The sequence below is a fragment of the Protopterus annectens genome, chromosome 3.part1 (assembly GCF_019279795.1).
Source record: "Protopterus annectens isolate FY-2018-M chromosome 3.part1, PAN1.0, whole genome shotgun sequence".
Classification (NCBI taxonomy): domain Eukaryota; kingdom Metazoa; phylum Chordata; order Ceratodontiformes; family Protopteridae; genus Protopterus; species Protopterus annectens.
Genome location: NC_056732.1, coordinates 1,713,525,206 through 1,713,547,537, shown reverse-complemented (window position 1 = coordinate 1,713,547,537; position 22,332 = coordinate 1,713,525,206). Strand labels below are relative to the sequence as shown.

Here is a 22,332-nt window from a genome sequence, read left to right as displayed (position 1 = left end):
GACACATTTGGTCATTCAAGCAAAGGTGATTTCTGTTGTACCATTCATGTAAAATATTAAGTTCTCAATGACAGGAGATGGTATCAGCAGGATTAACTACAATGTTACCAACTTTGTAATCATTTATATATCAGACAATCCAGACAATGGAGTCAGCTTTGATAGCTGGGGGAAAAATATGCCCCAGGTAAGTGGTCCCAGTATAGAGCCTTAAGGGACTCCACTGGTGGTGGTAACAGTGAGAACAGGAGTCATCCTCTTATTACACATTCTGTGCAACCATGTAGCCAGTTGCACATCCTAGTTACTGTAACTTTTTGAATGCAGTATGTCCTATGGAGAGCTGCTTTATACATCAGAAGCCCCATATGTGAAAACACACTTACAGATTCATAGTAGGCTAGTTGTCCTTATGGGTGATTTTAAGCCTAGCCAATTTCCATCAAAGATGAGAATCAAACTCTGTACCCTCTGCCTATGCGGCAAACACAACAACCATTATACCAACCCATAAAGGGTTATGTATTTCACCCTTGAATCAATACTGTGCCATTTTTCCACATTGCTATCATATAGTTCAGCTTGTGAACATCTCAATAAAATGGCTTATTATCGAAATTTAATGCAGAAAAGGAAAATCCAAATGTTAGGAGCTTTTGTAAATAAATGGTCAGATTAAACAAAGGTTTTACAGTTGGTGGAACCATTTAACATTAGATCAGAGAATGGTATGCATGTAGCACTGATTTATAAAGCACATCAAAACATTTTCTTTGCTTTTTGATGAGGCCAGTGCCGTTTTTGAAGCAAAATCAAGACATGCTTGAAAATTAAGTCACTTAAGTTCATGCGTGTCATGTGTGGGCATTTGTTTGTCTATGTCCCTGTTTGCGGTAATGAAAAGTTTGCCTTTCTGTAATATTAAACAGACATGCCCTGATAGGCTGGGTGAAGTCCATCAGTTGCTTATTTAGCCTTCACCCTAGAACTTGGACACTGAAACTCCATGTATAAAAAGACACAAGCACAAAGCAGCTGAGTGTCCTTAATACAGTGAATGGAGTAAAAAGCTACTGCATTGCACAGATCTCATCCAGCAATCCTCACAGTACAAGACACTGCCAAAATACCGACTTGGTGAGTAACAGTCTGCTTTGCATACATTGAGAAAGTTTTTCAATCACTGTTTTTTGTAAAACACCACAAGAAATTGTCAGCTGTTAGATTCATTTTTATTGCACTAGAAAGAACAGGAAAGGATCATTATCAGGTCCCAGCATCAGATGAAAATGTTGCTGGTTTTGAGGAGAAGTAGAGGTGTTTCCTGCTCATTTAAAGTATCTCACCTGTGTATTAAGTAAAAGGCAGTGATATAGTATGTGTGCTTTTAAATGTTCTTTGTGTTGTTATACGTAGCTCTCTGTTAGAAATTAGCCTTGAGAATATATTGTTTTTCACACTCATCATGGGATTCAGATGAATTATCATGCAGTGAAAATTGTAGCTTGATGAGAAGAAAAATACAGGAATTCTGAATGGAATACAGAAAGCTTCTGAATGCAGCTTTATTATAGACAGGGCAGAAGATAAAATATGCTTTAACGTACAAAAAGAAAGCAGCAAACCTGTAGTGATTAAATTAAATTTACTTGTACTTTAGGCCCCTTTGCCATTACATTAGAGCGGCCCAAAAAAAGAAAGGTTCACTTATCCACTTAACTGGTTAACAAACAAACAAGCAAATACATAAGTATTTGTAGCCTGTGTGCAGATGTTGTGTGCAAAAAGACTGAATCGTTCCATTTTTCCCTAAGTTGTTATCTATCTTTTTATTTGAGCACAGACACATGCATGTGTGCACTCACACTCACACACACACACACACACACACACACACACACACACACACACACACACACACACACACACACACACACACACACACACACACACACACACACACACACACACTCACCTAACCACTGCACCTTCCTAGTATAATTTTTGGGTTGGTGCATGTTATTTCTGTAGAAGCAGAATTTAAAGGCTTGATGTAGTCCATTCAGATTACCTCTTTTTTTATCCTTTTGGATCAGAAATAACATTTTCATTACAGACTGAAATCACAAAAGGCAAAATGTTGTCCTTCACAATGGTTTAAGACTCCAGCTATGCTGCTCACTTTTAAGTGCTTCCCCTTCTTGCTTGATGCCCTTCTTCTGTATATAGTGTGGTTATCTATGCAACTCAGAGCTCTTCTGTATAGGATTTAAGCTCAGCCCTCCACAGGAACCTAAGTAAGACACTTTAACTTTTTCTTCAAACCATCTAACCCTATAACTTAACATTGGTTTTGTGTGTGTGTGTGTGTGTGTGTGTGTGTGTGTGTGTGTGTGTGTGTGTGTGTGTGTGTGTGTGTGTCTGTGTGTGTGTTTGTGTGTGTATGTAATAGCTGCCTCGTACATTAATGAAGCTTTATTAATGACCAGTACAGTAATTTTTTTAAGTCTCCATTACATTATTGTTATACTTTACTATAACTGTACCAGCAAGCTGGAAAGCAACTATTTTGGTAGCCAGCTGTAGTTTTGTAATACATAATCAGTTAAATGTTTTTTTTAAGAAATCCAGTGAGCTATAAATTTATTTATTTATGTATTTATTTTATTTGCAGTTTGTTAACCAGGAAAGTCCATAGGGCCAAAATGAGCCTGTTTTCAATGGAGGACCGGGGAGAAAAGCTCCATATACCATTATTACAAAGATAATATCAAAAAAGTTAAGTACAATACAATTTTCAAAACTACTAAAAACACAGTATTATAGATGACAGAATAACATTTTATTATTTTTTTTTTATTTATTTTACATTTGTTGACCAGGCTAGTCCAGCTGGATATATGTCCATTTTCAGTGGAGGCCCGGGGAGAAAAGCTCCACAATACAATAACCAAATAGGACAAATGAAATATATCAAGTAGACATTGGTACATTAAAACACTTTGTGTTATATTACATAACTAGGATTTTATATTCTGTATACCAGTAGGAACAGAAGCCTGATGTAAAAATAAGTTTGATACAATAGTAGTATGAATTAATAATGGACATTATAACTAAGATACTGTAGATACTATGGTAACACAAGAAATCAGAGGATAAACACTAGTGTTGAATGGACAGAGTATACAAAAGCAAATAGGAGGATACAATAATAGTATTTAGTCTCATAAGAGTTGAGGTATGATATGAACACAGTTGGAAATTCAACAGTATATACATATTTACAAGAGGAAAGAATCCTCAGAAAGGTCAAGCTCACTGCTATCAGAGAGTTAACACAAAATAATGTTCAAAAGAGGCTAGGAATCACAGGAGTCTCGAAGAGGGGTATGGTTGTTAGTCTGGGTTATCACAGGGGCATAGCCAGTGTGATTTGAGGTAAGGTTTGAGCTTGCTTTTAAATAGGTTAACAGAGGATAGTGAGGTTAGCTGACTTGGGAGGCTGTTCCAGGCTTTACCTACTGTATTAGAGAACAGGGTGTCACCAGCTGAATTGTTGGATTTAGTTGTTTGTACAAGTAGTTTATTAGATGAGTGTAAGGTTATGAGATTGTTATAGGGGATGACTAGGGATGTGAGTACGGGTGTATTTTGAGGTAGATACAGGATCTTATGGGCTACTGTTAGTTGATTAAAAAGTATTAGATTTGGCAATTCTAGCCATCCGAGTTTATTCAAATTGATACAATGATGAGTTCTATAGGAGGACCCTGCTGCGAATCTGGCTATATTGTTGTAGGAGGATGACAGTTTATTTAGGTTACTTTTGCATATTTTGGTATAGATAGGGGAAGCATACAGGAGAGTAGAGATAAGGTGTGTGTGAGCAATGGCGACCCTGGCTAGAGGAGTTAGAAAGGGTTTAATTCTATAGAGGGAACCTAGTTTCTTATTAACTGTTTTTATGGTGTTGTTAATGTGAGATTCAAAAGACAAGTGATTATCTATTAGTACTCCAAGTAGTTTGGTGGTTGGTTCGGGGGATATTATAGTTCCATTATTTGAGGTAACAGTAAAGTTAAGTGGGGAGGTTCTTCGAGTGGGGTGAATAGTAGCATTTTAGTTTTTTTTAGGGTTTAAGATAAGACACCTTTGTAGGAGCCAGTTTTCAACTGTGCTAAAGGTCTTTTGAGTTAGTGACTGAAGTTCTGATTGGGTAGTAGCAGAGCATATGAGTGTGGAGTCATCTGGGTATTGGATACAGTAAGCTTGTGGAATTACTGAATGGAGGTCATTTGTAAAGATGGAGAAGAGTAAAGGACCCAATATGGATCCTTGAGGGACCCCTAAGGCTACTGGGAGGTGGGAAGATAAAGTATTTTCCCATAGAACAGCCTGTTGTCTGTTATTTAGGTATGATTGGAACCACACATTTGAGCAAGGTGATGTAACAAAACATTGAATGAAATTAAAACATAAGTATTTTGGAGTACATAAGTATAATTTAGAGTGCAGGCACTTACGCACTCAAAGTTTCATGAGATGAGAGGCAGTAAGAATTAAAGCAAGAGAGTAGAACAGTGAAAGGTGAATAGGCTGAGTTATGAGAAAGGAAAAAAGGGAAAGGGAGTGGAAATGAAATGAAGGGAGTCACTGGTTGAGTTTTGAGAAAGGAGAAAAAATGATATAGAGGGAGTCAGGTGGGGTGAGAGAATGAGCATTCCCAATGAGAAGAGAGATGGGAATGGAGCATGGTCTTGAAGGTGGAGTGGTTTATGGTGATTTGAATGTGGGAGGGAAATGAATTTCATAAGCGAGCAAGGAAGAAAGACAGGAGGAATTGCCCAGGTGCGCATAAGGGTTTGTACACTTTGAGGAGGTTCTGGTTACTGGACCTGTGTAGTCTATCAGGATGATGCAAGGTGAGTATGGAGGAGAGGGAAGGGCAGTTAGAGGGTTTGAAAATGAGTTTGTGAGCAGTTAACAGTTGAATGTAAGAGAGATAGTGGGGGAGTTCCAGCCAGCTCAAGGAGTGGAGTGCATCACAGTAGTGGGAGGAGGATTTGGTCCCAGTAGCAAACTTAGAGATTTTATTGAAGCAGAATGCCAGTTTTGACTTTAGGAAGGATTGAAGGTTGGTAAGAAGAGGGGCTCCATACAAGAAAGAGGGGATGAGGTAGGAAATAGACAGTATATGTTTGGAAGAGGGAGTGAGATATTAGCTATAATGATACAGCATTCTGAGCTTTTGGGTGGTTTTCTTAATACTAGTTTGTATATGAATGTCAAACTCTAAATGTTCATCAATGATAACACCTAGAGGTTTTGTATGGGAGACTATTTCAATGGGAATCTTATTCTGATTGACTATGGAGAAGGAATTGTTATCAATAGAGGTGTTTTTAGACAGGGTAAAGATCACAATTTTGGTTTTGGATGCATTGAGAACATGGTGATTTTTCAGCATCTAAGACTCAGTACAAGAGAAGGCATCTTGTGTTAGTTGCATGAGTTTGGGGAGAGATTGAGCATAGCCAATTATGGTGTATTCATCCGCATTTTGGACAAGTTTGGTATTAGAAATACACTGATGAAAGTTATTAATGAAGATTTTAAAAAGTAAGGGCCCTGGTATTGAGCCTTGTGGAACTTCGGTTGGAGTGTGAAGGAAGGAACAGGTACTATTGTTCCACTTGACAGCTTGCTGTCTTTAGAAAGGTAACTGGAAAACCAGTTAATAGGGGGGGGGAATTGAGAAGATTGAGCTTGGACAAGAGAAGGTTGTGGGTAACAGTATCAAAGGCCTTTGATAAGTCCAGGGGAAGGGTAGATACAATGTTGCCAGAGTCTTGGGCACAGTGGATGATGTCAAGGAAGGAGAAAAGGACAGTGGTAGTAGTATATCCAGGTCTAAATCCATGTTGAGTTGGAGAAAGAAGTTGATTGTCTAGGAGGTAGAGAAGGAGTTGCAAGTGTATGCATTTTTCAAGGACTTTTGAGATAGGAGACAGGATGGCTATAGGACAGAAGTTGGAAATTTCAGTATTGTTGCCTCCTTTGTGGAGGGGAATGATAAACGATTTTTTCCAGAGGAGGGGTACATAGGATTCTTTGTTTGAATGGTTGATATAAATGGTGATGGGAAGGGCGATGCCGTCGACAGCTAACTTGAGGAAGTTAGATGGAAAGTTGTCTGGGGCATGAAAGCATGGTTTTAATTTAGTAGAAGTTTTTTATGGTGTGTAGAGAGATGGGTTATATGGTAAAGGGGGGAGATGAGTAGTGCTGATGTCAGTGGGGCTAGAGTTGAGAATGTGGGATGACGGTGGAGTAGAAATGTTACTGGAGAATGATGGGGTGATCTTGGCTATTGAATCAATAAAGAAAGAGTTGAATTGGGTAGCAAAGATATGATCTGGAGAGTTAGGGTCAGGGCAGGGATCGTCTTTTTTGCCAGGAGAGAGGAGAGCAGATATACTGTTCCAAAAATTTGGGGGGTTGGATCTATGATTGTTTTGAAGCTTGGAATAGTAGGACTTTCGGTCTAAAGCAATTTGTTTTTTCACTTTATTACAGAGTTGCTTATACTTAGTAAGGGTGTTAGGTGTTTTAGATTTATGGTAACACTTTCAAGATTTATCTCAGAGATGCATGAGTCTAAGAAGGAGGAAGGAGCAAAAGAGACCAACAAAAACAATCAGTGATACAGGCACTCTTGAGCACTCAAACGAATTGTAAAGAAATTGTTTTGCTAATAAAGTGATTCTGTAAAACATATACTATCCTCTAATCAAACCATGTCAAGGATAAGCAGAGGGTTCCTATATCTGCCATCTGATCGGGGATGTTTCTGAGCAGCACAGCACACCCTCTTAGTTTTGCATTGCAGTAGTGACCATTGGTGTACTATTGCAGCCTCCTAACCTCACCCAATCACTACTGCACTTCATTATCTGTGGCAGACATTATAGTACAAGTTTGTGGAATGGGAAATACCAATAAACTGAAATAATTCCCAAAGGTGCCATTCAAATGACCAATAAAACAAATAACCACCAGTAGCGGTTAAGAAAAGCTATACATAACACGCAGTACTTTTAGCATACCAAATTTTAATCAATGCTTTTTGTCCAAAGATATCTGAAGAAGTCTACCTTTGGATGAAAGCGTTGGTTAAAATTTTTATGCTAAAAGTGCTGTGTGTTGTGTGCAACTTGTTTTTACTGCTACTGGTGGTTATTTGTTTAATTTGTGGAATGGGACTAGAACCCAAGACCTTTAGATCCTATGACAGCACAGAAAATAAGCAAATGCATTATACTAATATTTATTTATTTTATTTATGTTACAGTTGTTGACCGGGGTAGTCCGACTGGATATATGTCCATTTTCAGCGGAGGTCCGCGGAGAAAAGCTCAAAGATAATAATACACATTGAACATTTAGTAAATGCTAGTTTCAGGCAGATTAAAGTCAATGAGTAATACCAGCATTTAGTACATATAGTACTAACTTATTATAAAACACTTTACAAAACATAACATTATTTTCAAAGTTATACATACATAACATTACATTCAGGTTTAAGACACATTGAGCAGCAGTTGTACAATTGACCCTTCCTGAAATGGTGTGGTAGGAAAAAGTTAGATATAGTTGAAGGTAAGGCAGCTAAGAAATAGAGAGTCATTAGTTAGGGTTAGTGCAAGGACATAAGCATGACAAACTTCATGACACCCATGCAGACGGGAACTGAAAGTTCAACTGCTGAATCCTACACTAAGGCACTGTATGAGCACATCCACCCATGCATGAATCGTGCCATCCCAAATAGAACCAAGATGCTCTCATCCAAAAAAAGGAAGCCAATCTGGTGGTCCCCTGTCATAAACAAACTACAACAAAAGGAAGAAACTGTTGCAGAAAAGAGGAAAATCCCAGGATGCAAAAAACTTCCTTATCAGCCTCAGTAAGAAACTGTGATCCCTCATAAAATCCTCCAAAGCTAGTTACGAAAATAAAATTGCTAAAGATTCCAAAGACAACCACAAGGCATTCTATAACTATGTCAAGAATCTAAATGGCAATGCTCAGATCTGCTTTGAGCTAAAACAGAATGGCATTAAATATACTGATCCCAAGGATATTGCCAATATCCTGGCAGATCGATTCAGTGCCAACTTAATCCCCATCTCACCCCCTAAATGGCCCATCTCAATACCGGAAGATTGCCAAATTCCGGTAATAATGGCCACACAGGTAAAAAAATGCACTCTCCAAAGCTAAGAATACAGCATCCATGGGATCAGATGACATCCTGGGCTGTGTACTACATGAACTACAAAATGAACTGGCACCTCACCTAAGTGTCATGTTTAATCATAGCCTCACCTCAGGTTTCATGCCCACTGAGTGGTGCAGAGCTACAGTTATCCAACTCCACAAGGGGGGAATCCACCTTGGATCCCGGAAACTACCATCCCATCAGTCTGACAAGCCTTATCTGCAAGGCCATGCAGCGTATTATCATGGAACTTATAAACAAAGACATTGGCAACCTTCAAACACTGGACCCCACCCAGTTTGGGTTCGTGAAGGGCCGATCTTGTCTCCTGAACCTGATTGATTTCTTTGAATCAGTCTCCAGAGCTATGGACAAGGGTAAGGTGGTCCACACAGCCTATCTAGACCTTGCCAAGGCCTTTGACACCATCCCCCACTCTAGAATCATAGATAAACTTACTTAGCTGGGCATTAATCCCTACGTCACCCAATGGGTTGCTAACTGGCTTACTGATAGAACCCAAACTGTAAAAGTAGCCAGCTCCAAATCCATCTCCCGACAAGTGACAAGAGGAGTACCTCAGGGTTCAGTCCTGGGACCGCTCTTGTTTGGCATTTACTTCTCTGAAGTACAGGCCAACACTAAGAGACTCTGGATAACAAAGTTTGCAGATGACTGCAAACTGGGAGCCATTATTGAATCCCCAAATTATGTGGATACTCTACAAAAGGGCCTTACAGAAACAGATGCTTGGTGCCAAAGCCATGGGCTCAAACTCAATGCCAAGAAATGTATAGTTATCCCCTTCCGGAAAAAACATGTACCCATGAATTACCATATAGATGGCAGTACACTAAACACCGAAAGTGTGATAAGAGACTTAGAGACACAAGTGGACAGTGGTCTCACCTTCGATAATCACATTGCCACAACAGTCAGGAAATCCTTCTATGTGGCACACCTCATCACTAAGGGCTTTTCATCCAGAAAAAAGGAGGTCATTGTCCCACTGTACTCATTCCTCATTAGACCCATTATAGAATACAATGCCCCATTTGGTATGGACCTCTCAAGACATCTGCAACAACTGGAAAGGCCACAGAAATACCTCACTAAAAGAATCACAGGCCTAAAGCAGATGCCCTATGCTGACCGCCTTAAAAAACTCCAGCTATACTCTGTTACATATCGTCTACTCAGAGGCAATCTCTGCTTAACATACAAGGCCATGTCAAACCCAGAGCTGTTGGACATGCTACAGAAATCCCAATCTCTCAGAGCCACATGCTCCAGGGATCTAAACCTTGTCATCATAATAAACAAAACATGCTGGAGGGATAGGTTCCTGACCCAGAGACTCCCCAGACTCTGGAATAGATTGCCCATACATGTCAAGCAGAGTGCCTCTTTGGCCCTCTTCGAAAGGAACCTTGACGATTGGATGGGAGAAAGGAAATTCACCCCAGGCATCATGTCAGTCACCTTGCTAGACAGGGGTCCAGGGAAGTAAATAGTGTGGGAAGAAATAGCCAGGGAATTGTAATGGCTAGGCTTGTATAGGCCCTAGGGCTTATAGCCTAGTACCAACCTATGAACCTGTGAGTTTTTAAGTATTTCTTGAGTTTCTTTTTGAATTAAGTTAGTGAGGGTTCTAGGGTCAAGTCAGCTGGGAGTCTGTTCCATGTTTTTCCACCAGAGTTGGCAGAGAGTCCCCAACTGAGTAGCTGTATTTGTATGTTTGAACTAGGAGTCTAGTGGATAATCACAATGGCCAGGTGCTGGTGTAGGGGCTGATAATATTTTTTAGTGCAGGTGTATTTTCTGGTTGGTAAAGGAGTTTATGTGCCACTATTAGCTGGCTGAACTGCAATGGGCTAGGCAGTTCAAGCCATCATAGGTGATTTAGGTTGTGACAGTGTTATGTCTGATAGGCTGTGCCAGTAGCAAATCTGGAAATGTGGTTATAGCAGGATGATAGTTTATTAAGATCTGTTTTGTTTAAGTTGGAGAATAGAGGTGAGGTGTAGAGAAGAGTTGATAGTAGATGGGAACGGGCAATTGCAGTTCTAGCAAGTGGGGAAAGGAAAGGTTTGATTATTTAAAGAGAGACAAGTTTTTTATTAATGGTTTTGATAGTTTGATTGATATGTGCATCAAACTTAAGGTTATCACCTATGACATCCAGTAGTTTAGTTTGGGCCATTGTTAGCGGTTATGTTGAAGGATGGCAGGGGGGTCCTGTGTGTGGGGGAGAAGAGGAGCAGCTTAGTTTTGTTGGGGTTTAGGATTTGATGTTGATTGGAGAGCCATTTTTCCACTGTACTGAAGGTAGTTGGGGTTAATGCGAATAAAGTAGCTGGCGAGGTGTCAGAACAAATCAATGTGGAGTCATCTGCATATTGAATGCAGGTAGCATCTGGGATGACTGAATGAAGGTTTTTGATAAAGATGGAGAAAACCTAGTATCGGGCCCTGGGGGACTCCTAATGTGAGGGGTAAGTGAGATGATAGCTTGTCCTACCATAGGACTGCCTGTTGCCTGCCCTACAGGTAGGACTGAAACCACTGGAGTGTATGGTTGTTTAAGGAGAAGGCCTTCAAGGTATTTATAAGCATTTTGTGGTCAACCATGTCAAAAGCCTTGGATAGATTTAGAAAGAGTGCTGAGGTTAGTTTGTTACTATTGCAGTTGTGGTTAATGACGTTAAAGAAAGAGAGGAGGGCTGAAGTACTGTGGTGTGGCTTAAAGCCATGCTGAAAATTGGACAACAGCTTGTTCTGTGTGAGGTAGTGCATGAGCTGTATGTATATACACTTCTCCATAATTTTAGCTAGAGGTGACAGAATAGCTGTGGGTCTAAAGTTTGACAGTTTAGTGGGACTGCCTCCTTTATGGAGAGGTATGACATGGGAGAGTTTCCATATAGTGGGTACAGTAGCTTCAGATATAGCTCTGTTGACCAAGATTGAGATGGGGTATGCTATGGTGTCAGCAGCCTTTTGCAGATAGTCTGCTGGGAGGAGGTCAGCAGCCAGGGTGTTGGGTCTTAGTTTCTTAAGCAGGGCATGAATAACTTGAGTAGGTACAGGTTGGAAGGTAAGGTATGTTTGGGTAGTGGGTGTGGCTGCATTAGAATTAGAGCCATTGGGAGAGAGTTGGCTGGCTAGAGACTGGATAGTCTCTGTGACAACGCTGTTAGCAATGTCTACTGGGGATTTTTGTTGGGAAGTTGAGGGGGATAGAGTGGCAGTTTGGCCTGGGTGGAGTAGTTTGTTTATTCCTGTCTAGAACTTTTGAGGTTTGTTTTGGTGTTTTTGCAGTAGATGGTAGTAGTGGTTCTTTTTGTCTAAAGTTATGGATTTTTTGATGTCATTCCTTAGCTGTTTGAATCTTAGTTGATCAAGTGGGGCTTTTGTTTTTCGGTAGGTGGCCCATGCTTTGTTTCTGATTGAAATTTTGGTTTTGGTATCTTTAGAAAGCCATGGTGCAATATTAACTTTGGTTCTAATAGAGCGGCTGAGAGCATGGGAGTTAAGAATAGCAAGGAATTTGGTGTTAAAGTATGCTACTGCTTCATCTAGGGAGAGACTTTTTAGTACTGACCAGTTGCATGCCTTAAGTTCATTTTGAAATTGGTGAGAATAAAATTCTTGTTGTTTCTTAATGTTCTATAGGTGGGTTGGTAGGAGTAGTCTACTTTGAGCTTGATTACATAGGTGAGACAGTGGTCACTTAGGTCATCAGGCAAAATGCCTGATTTATAGGATTGAAGATGTATGTATGATGAGTATCCAGTCTAGGGTACTTTACTTGTTATTGAGTTTGCCTCTCCTGGTGGGGGAGGTTATGAGTTGAGTAAATCCATGCAAGTTTATGCGGGTTGTGGGGGTTTCACAAGAGCAAGTGTTCCAGTAAATGTTGAAATCCCCAAGAACAATTGTTTCTTGGGGGTAGTTATTGGATAACCAATATAAGTAGTCTTCTAAGGTATCTGTGTTCCTCCCTGGGGGAATGTAGACACAGACAATGTTTACATTTTTGTTTTTATTAATTTGTAGTTTTGAGATAAGAATTTCAGCATTATTGAACTAGGGTGGTTGTTGGGTGCCTATGGTGACAGGGTAGACTTGTAAAGTATGGCTACCCCACCACCCTTTCTGGTGGTACGGTCTAGTCGAAACATATTGTACCCTGGTGGCAGAATCCCATGGTTCTTAGTTGCAGGCTTTAGCCAAGTTTCTGTTAGGCATAATATATATGGGGAATGAACAGCTAAGAGTGCATGCAGGTGCTGAGTTTTGTTATTTATGCTCCTAATGTTTCATTGGCAGGCCAGCAGTGAGTTAGGAGATCTATTTGTTGGAGCTATGATGGTAGGAGATATAGTAGGGGGATTAGGGTCAACATGTGGGGATGGACCAGGGTTTGGATGGATGTCGCCATCCTTTGTGAGGTTGTAGTATATCCTGAGTATGAGTTTTAAGATTTTGAATACAGTTTTGTAATAGTGTCTAGTTTTAGGACTAATGTAACTAGGTCTAGTAAGAGTGGAGTGAGTAAGGGTGCATTATTATCTGTTGTAGATGGGATGGATGTTTGGAATTTAGGGTAGTGAAAACCTGGGTGACTCTAACATTCGCAGGCAGTTAGGAGATATGGGATGAGTAACAGGGGTAGAAGTAGAGTTAATAAGACTATTTTGGATGACAGCATACCTACTGAATGAGACTTGAAACTTAGGCAAAAGGAATAGTAGAGTTGGAGGACTGGTGGTATCAGGTTGAGGGTGGTGCTGTTGAGTGACAAGTTGTTACTGATTGGTTTAAAAAAGTGGGGTGTGGTATAGTATCAATAAATGTAGCAGTACCAGGGTCGGGAGGAATTTCGGGGCAGGGTGGGCTGTGAAGCGAGCACAAGCGAAGCAAGGGCAAGCGGGGCAGGGATGAACCAATGCCTGTACTAAATTATTGAAGTTTAACCTGTTTGAGGAAAGAGAGGGTGGGGGGAAAGAGAAGGCAGTAAGAGGGGTTAGATGGATACCTTGATTGACTCAAGACACCACACCAGAGGTAAGTTGAATGTAAGGGCTTAAAATCTGCACTCAGCCCTTTAATGTTACTTGCACTCAGCACTTTAATTTTACTTATATTTAGCATGAAAGACAGTCCAACAGTATACAATTGTGAAGATTTTTACAAGGGTTACTTGTTTATATGTCAGACAAGTAAGTAAAAGTTTCAACAGGAATCTATGTCTGAGTGTTTGAAAGCCAGAAAGGTACAAGGTATACCTGTAAAATTTAGGGTCAGAGAGACAAATGTAAGAGTCAGTGTACTTTGTTACAGGGGAAGGAGGCAAACACTCAAGTAGAAAAGAGCCCTATGGCTGACCAAAATGGTGACTTGCTTAGTTACACAGCACTTTAAGAGAAAGCTTAACAAATGCTTTTTATATGTGTAACCTACTCTGATTAATTACTGGGAGAAACAGTTTTTGTTGTGGTGGTCAATTACAATCCTGTAGACACCGTTGTGCAGGAGCTGCAGTATGCTAGTGTAGAAAATGTAGAGTTCAATATCATATAATTCCAGATTCTACTTAATCACAATCAAAATGTATCCAGCGAGGACTGTGCTGTAGACACAACTATGTCAAAAATGACCCGAGATCAGTTATTTGCTCCAATGCTTAATGGCACTGACATGGGAGAATAGAGATTCCTGAGATTCATATGTCAGAACTTTGAACACCACGACATGATGTTTTATTTTATTTATTTATTTTTTTTATTTGTTAAAGATGGCACAGTGGTGCAGTGGATATCATTGTCACCTTACAGCAAGATGTTCTCTGGTTCAGTTCTCATCGGAGTTGCGTTCTGTTCGGAGTTTGCATGTCCTCCCTGTGTTCAGATGTGTTACCTCCTACATTCCAAATACATGTGGTAGGTGGATTGGACACTCTAAACTGACCATATGTGTGTAAGTGTCTGGTATGGAAGAACAGTCACAGCAGAGATAGATGTAGTGTGAACCTTGCTTCTAGATAACTGTCGCTGTTGAAGTGACATCCCTACCCCATGTGCAAAAATGGGAAAAAGGGGCTGTGGATGGATAAATTTGTTAACAATGTACATGGACTGGTCTATTAGCCATTTTCAACCACTGCCTGCACCAAGCAGCAGTACAATTAAAACTCAAGAAGTACACATTCAGCAATATTGCACTGCATTACATTTCAGGACAGGCACAGTACTGATTACATATATAAGCTACTTACATCATGTTCTTGTGGTATAGACAACAAGGAATATCTCCATATTGGTGAACAGTGTCTAATACATTTGAATTATAAGTTTTATATCTCCAAATAGTTGTTTTGACCATATTTATTGTCTAACAAAAGAAGACCTTATATATTCATTCTTCAACCTCTTGTATTAGTGACCAGTACTGTATTACTCTTTTCTTAATAATGGAGCTTCTAAAAATCATATGAGCATGGCATTTAAGATATGTTAAGCTCATTCTTTGTTAAGACAAAACAGGAAGACAACTTTTTTTTGGTACGTTTTGCCCCTGCTGTATTTTGATAATCAGTTATCTCCCAACCAATTGGCCCATTTGCTCCCCATCACCAGAGTGAGAGGCAATCTGGATGGGTCATCATTCAGACAGTCATTTGGGGTAGTTCAAGGGTTTTTACTTTATGCTGACCAGTCTCCTTATGCATGTCTGGCTAAGCAGTGAAAGGGAACCTTGCAATAGGCGGACCATGCTACCTGCCCTTCACTTCTGTAAGGAATGTGGCCAGCAAGAAGCCTCCCCAACCATGATGCATGGGAAGCAGTTTTCCCATTGTACAACAGTCATACCACTCGACTTCCAGGTAAGAGAATCATGCACACATAATTAGTATAACATAAGCATATTCAAATCAGCATAATAATATTTACAAGTTCAATTGCAGAAAGACAGGGCCATCATTTACACTGATTCCTTATTTTAAAAAACAGAGTTTATATATATATATATATATATATATATATATATATATATATATATATATATATATTATATAAAACTCAGTATATATATATATATATATATATATATATATATATATATATATATATATATAAAACTCAGTATATATATATATATATATATATATATATATATATATATATATATATATATGTACCAATGTTTATTTACATCATATTGAAATGTTCACATTTACAGACAGATTATAAATGCAAGTATTGCACATTAGGATTTATTTTCAGAGCAGTGAAGTTTACACTCACCTAACATCCCCACAGACCCCAACAATTCTTCAGATTTATAAAAAAGACACTTAAAATATTTGCAAAGACATAAGTACACACAGAATTATGTGAAATTAATATGCCTAATATGGAAGTTTACATTCAGAAAATAGATGTTCAACACTCCCATAGACTACATAGTCAATACACATCTGCACTTCATGACCCCATGTATAAATCAACATTTAACTAGTTATTCAGTTTGACTTTAATAAGTATCAGTGTCAGATATGCTGCTGACACAATGGCACATTCCTTGTTATATGCAGCTGGTGCCTTTATTGCAGCCTCCAGCATTAACCTTGGCATGTTGCATATGTGTTGCCCTCATTTATCTTTATTTATAATAAATAATTTAATGTTTTGATGTTGGGTAATTCTCTCAAAACATTTTTTTTCTTTGCAAAACCTGATTCACTGAATGGAGAGTGGTAAGCAGGGGGCAGATAACATTAGTTTTTGAAAGGCAGGCATGTCTTGTAAAACCATGACTACCAAACACTATGGAACAATACTTTAGGAAACATGAGTCTGTGTCTGATCTGTATGGCCAGTCAGTCATCTGGTACATTGAAAACTTATCTATCAGCTTTTTAGACTCCACTCGTCATCTACAAATATTAAGATGAGTCCCAATATTATGAAGAGCTCTTAAAGAAAACTTCAGCTTCATAGCATGATCTAGTAAACTGCCTGTGTTCTGTAGTGTATAGTAATAGGAAAATGCTGTCCTTCATTTTGATTAGAACTGCAATATAAATCTACTTCGCCCTCAGCAGAAAAAAAAAAATACTCCATTAGCATACAACAAATGACTCCATTACCATACATGCATCTCTAGAACTGCGGTGGTGGTGCTGTGGTAGCGTTGTCGCCTCACAGTAAGACGTTGTCCAGTTCGATTCTCAGCTAGAGCGTCTTATGTGTGGAGACATGCATGAATGGGCGTACCTTCGTTGAAGGCTGTGCATCAGGGCCGGCAACTCGGCATGTAAAAATCCACTGCCAATCATTAGCAGACCGGAGTTCCGCTGTGGTGACCCCTAACCCAGAAAAGATGAAAGACACAACAACCATACATGTATCTCTCTCTCTCTCTCCATATATATATATATATATATATATATATATATATATATATATATATATATAGGTTCATAGGTAGGTTCTAGGCTATTGGCCCTAGGGCCTATATAAGCCTAGCCAAAAAAAGTACCCTGGCTTTCGCCACCTAAGAAAATTATTTTCCTGTGCCCCTGTCGAGCAGAGCCATATATATATATATATATATATATATATATATATATATATATATATATATATATATATATATATATATATATATATATATATATATATATATATATATATATATATATATATATATATATATATATATATATATATATATATATATATATATATATACACATATATATGGATTCACTTTATAATCTTGAAATACTGAAATCTCGAATTTCAGTATCTCGAGACCATAAAGTTGAATGTTCTAAATCCCGAAACCCTAAAACCGCAAAACACAGAATTACGAACATAAACACACCATACATCACACAACACATGCATCACCCAACACACACTACAACAAACCAACAAACAAAATACATGCAAACACAAACCAACAAACCTACACTACATATAAGTAGGGGTCAGGCCCCCCTGCACCCCCATGTGGGGGTTGCACCCCCCACCCCCCTACTTATATATACTAATGCCGAGATCGCACCAAACAGAAAAAGACAGCAAACTCACCACTACACACTCTACAGTACCCTCACACACACACACACACACACACACACACATCACAATTATACAAACACCACCACTTTCAACAATTAAACACTTATACTTTTACCTGCCTACCCTAACCCACACATAAACCATCCAAACACACTCACATACACTCAAACACATACCAAAAACCAACAAAATACTCAATTACCTGACATACCAGCTAAATCCACACACTACACGATACATCCTGCACACACTTCATTGACCGTCAAATACCGGAACACCATAACCGCGAATTCGACATTTCCGGATTAGCCCTTATGGAGTTTCGGGAGTTTAAAAATTCCACTTTATGATCTTGAGCTACTGAAATTTGAGATTTCAGTATTTCGAGATTATGAAGTAGAACTATATACATATATATATATATATATATATATATATATATATATATATATATATATATATATATATATATATATATATATATATATATATATATATATATATATATATATATATATATATATATATATATATATATATATATATATATATATAGATCCCTATCAGTTGATCGAAGTTTCAAAACTTCGAAATTCATATGGCCGAGGTCATATGATCAAAGTTTTGAAACTTAAAAAATAAAAAATAGTAATAAAATAAAAACAATTTTTTTTTTAATTTTTGCAGGGGGGCAAGCCCTCCAGCACCCCCGCACTCCCTGCTAATTAAATATATCAACTCCAAGATCACATTACAGTGAGGAAAACAGTAAATTTCCCATTCTGCGCTGTATAGCGATCTCCATTCAAAACATTCAAAGTTTCAAAACTTCAATCATATGGTCTTGGCCATATGAATTTCGAAGTTTTGAAACTTCAAGCAACTGATAGGGATACATGTGTGTGTGTGTATATATATATATATATATATATATATATATATATATATATATATATTATATATATAGAAAGAGAGAGAAAGAGAGATACGTGTATCTTTGTCTCTTTCTCTCTCAATCTGTCTTTCTCTATATATGATTTTATAATGAGTAAAAAGGTCACAGAGGAAAACCAGTTTGTTAAAAACACAAAAAGAAAAATCTAGCAAAGCTAGACTTTTCCCTGTGTGATATCTTAAACCTCTTGTATTAGAGTCAACATGGGATATATGCAAATTACCCTTTAAGGATATCTGGTGTTATAAATAATAACCTGTGAGTTTGATCAAAATACAAAACATCGAACAAACTCATCATTTATTACCATTAATCTGAACTAAAATCAATGAAAAAAGTAATCACAAATGTAAACCAATAGGTTACATTTTGACTTACAAAAGGAAAAGCAAAAAACAACTTTTATGTAGGGGTATTTGGCCCCCACACCCCATAACATGGGAATTTCATACAATCCCATCCTGGATCACACAAACATGAAGAAGAGGGTAAATCCCATGAATTATGTAACAGTTGATATAATGGACAAGTGTGTGTGTGTGTGTGTGTGTGTGTGTGTGTGTGTGTGTGTGTGTGTGTGTGTGTGTGTGTATGCGTGTGTAACAGTACACAGTATCACAAATAGGAAGCAGTTACAGCAGGATGTGCTCTTGCAGAGTCAACAATTCACAGCACAGCAGACAGTGGAGGCTGGAACACAGGAGGTGACAGCAGCATGGAATGATCATACCTGACAGAGGTGAGCCTAGTATGTCATGACACCAGCAAAGAGGCTGTATTTTGCACATTGTTTCATAAGATAGTTAGCAATAGGTAAGCAGATGCACTACAGTAAAAATGATGAATGCAAGACCAGCTCCATGCGTAAGTTGGCTATTACATTAGCACCATCAACAAATATTGTGGCTAATAACATAAGTGCATGGCATACAGCATTAAAATAGTATTGAGCAGTACTTTGAATATGAGGTTAGGGGTGTGTCTTCTATCCATTTTAACATTCCTGCAGGCTACTAACTGCTGTACTCTTGCAGTCTCATCTTCAATACACTTTAGCCATCAGATTGAAAAGAACTGACAAACTGACATTCCTTAGAGACAGCAGCTTCAAAAACAATTAAAAGCTTTTGTAATACAAATGAATGGATTATTAGGTAGCAGGACTTGCCTTATACAAGCAAATATATTAGGTTGAATAAATCACCCTTGACAGGGATCAAACCCTTTAGCAGTGTTTTTTTTTCCATAGAACAATGATATTCTATGCTTCTGATCATACTTATATTGTGTAGATTGACTTTTCTGGACACAATCATTATATTAATTATGATTCATCTCATTGTTATTTCTCAATCACTCAATTTGCACAATGAACACATCCAAGGACCACTGTAGAAAATTCTACTCAATGCTGTGCATGGCTTGGTCCCTGTATGCAGTACTGTGCAGAACTGGTCAGTCTATGCTTTTGGGAAGGTAAAGTGTCATTTTGTATTTAATCATCAGTACACGGGGTCAGCATGTTGGCTGAGTAGTAGACACTGACACTGAAGACTGCCATGTTTCATACCTTAAACTGATGTTGTGCATCATATTAGTAGTGTTTCTGTTTTCTGAGAGAGACATCCATCTTGCAAATGAGTTACCCTTCAGTAACCATTGTTGCTCACCAAATGGGACATGCAAGATCTGATTTGGGCACTGAATCTCTTTCCCCCTCTCTCATAATCCTTCAAGGTGAGACATCATAGTTGGAGAAGGTGATACTAGTGCTCCTTTTAGAGCATAGAGGTGGTATGAGGAGGAGTCCAAAATATTTCACCTCCTCCATAAACCTTGCAGCCAAATGCTCCTGCAAAAGGACTATAAAGGGCCTCAGTTCAAAACTGAAGCCTGGAAAAGTTTAGCCCAGACTGTCACCTATGCCAATCGCATCCGTTGCTCTTGGGAACAGTGCTGTTACCATTACAGTAACAAGACCTCCTGTGCTGATGGGAGGATGAAGTTAAACATGAGTCACCAGCTCAGTACTGTAAACAGAGCTGTCATATTAGGTGAGGTTTTGTACTGGCACTGCATGCCATCTATTAATATTACACAATGTACTTTTTTTATGTCTATAGTCCCTAAAGACATTGAAAGGAATAGCCAGCTACACAGGAGTAAACCGGAGCGCCTCTGGCAGTGCAGTGGTGAGTATGCATGTTTGTATCTATTTTAAATATTAATGGTGGTAAAGATTCATTTACAAAAGGTGTACATTACATAAACAGTGACACTCATCTGTGCTGGCATGGCTCAAAGTTAGCTGTATGTCTGCTCAGTGTTATAACTGTGTTTGTGGATGTATTCTCTTAATGTTAAGTATGTGTTCTAATATTCTAAAGATTCCTGTGAGCCCAATTCAACCCCCACACAGCTGTATTATCATGAAAGCTAATGTTTTCTGTGTCATCAGTACAGCTGCAGCATTGCATGCGCAAAATATGTAAAACCATCATTATTAGCTCACTGGACCTTTTTCAATATGAAACAGATGTTTGTTTCCTTTGTATTTTACCTCTGAGTGAAATATGTACAACTGACCAGCATATTTTCTTTTTAGATATACATTAGTCTCAGAAATCAGTGCTGCATGTCTGACAACAGGCACCTGTTGGTCATTTTAATGGCTCCACCTGTTAATTCTCTACCTGTCAGACTACATGTGATAATGGTTGCTGGTTCTTTTTCCTCCTCCCCTACATTTATATATACAGAGAGTCCTGTTAAATTCATTTTTATTTTCTGATTAATCAATTACATTTTATGTTTAACTACATCAGTATCAACATAATAAGAAATTACATTTTTCATTGTTATTTGTATTTCTCACCCCTCACCCATTGTCATTACCTCTCTCTTTCATACATTTCTTTTGCTTATTTCTCTTTCTCTCTATTTCTTTTAATATATGCAACAACCCGGAAACTTGCACTCGCACCATCAGCAAGGCCTGTTGGACCCCTCACAGAAGGCAGCATCACCCCCACTTCCAACACCACCATAAGCACCCAGTACATCTGGGTCCCATCCTGCCACAGTTGCCTCCACATCTCCTACCTTACCTGCATCATCTGCTTCAGAGAAGTCCTGCACCAGAAGCTGATCCAGTGGCATCCACCAGCAGCAGTGTGAGTGGAGATGATGCATTTGCCACCCATTGGCAGATGGCAGAGATTGTGGGAGATATCATAGACAAAAGGTTGGATGCCTAAATTGGCAAAATAGAGAACCTGTTCCTGCAGTTAATTGAATTGCTTCCTTGTCCAGCTCTGGCTCCACCATATAAGCCATGGTCCAGTCATGACAGTACCCAGGTGGACAAGTAATCTCTTGCTGGGACTCAGCTGGTGGATACTGTTGCAGTGAACACCCAGTTCTATCCCCAATCTAGCGTTCCCCTCCCTTTTGTGTCTATGCCCGCCTGGGCTGGTCATTAAATCCTGTCCTCACCATTGTCTTCCCTCTGTCTGCCTGATGTAACCTTGAACATTGTGTTCCTCTTAATGTGTTGTGTTACCACACACCCTGTTAATCACGTCTGTCTTCCCTCTGCTACCTAACCTACCCTTATTACCTTCCTCTTACTTCCCTTACTTCCTTCCCCAACTTAACCCTTTTTTCATAAATATAAAATGTGCACCTTTCCACCAATAAATAAATAAATAAATAACAAATATTTTCCTCCTTCCCCACCTCCATCCTTCTCATTCCATATTATCTCTCCATCCCTTCTATCCTCTGCTTGCTCCTGTTTCCAACTTTTAATCTGACCAAAAAATAGATAAACACAACACACATGCTAAAAATGCCTTCTAAATTGGTTATCTTTTTGTGGTCATAATGTGAATGATGTGTCAGGAAGAACTCCATCAATGTCCATGTACAAGCAATGAATAATAGCACTGCTTGTTGTCTAGCCATGATAAGTCCAGTCCCTATAATATGTTATG

The 22,332-nt window shown here is 38.7% G+C and overlaps 1 protein-coding gene across 2 annotated transcripts in view; it reads left to right on the top strand.

Annotated features, from left to right (window-relative positions):
• The first annotated feature begins 999 nt into the window (after positions 1-999).
• The window catches only part of LOC122798898, an 89,855-nt gene continuing 68,522 nt past the window's right edge, over positions 1,000-22,332 (top strand). The window contains exons 1-2 of one of the 2 annotated variants that reach the window (XM_044068000.1): positions 1,000-1,137; positions 20,461-20,529. The gene's annotated coding sequence lies outside the window, so the exon portion shown is untranslated. The remainder of the gene's footprint in view (positions 1,138-20,460; positions 20,530-22,332) is intronic. The other variant, XM_044068001.1, reaches the window with a different exon arrangement.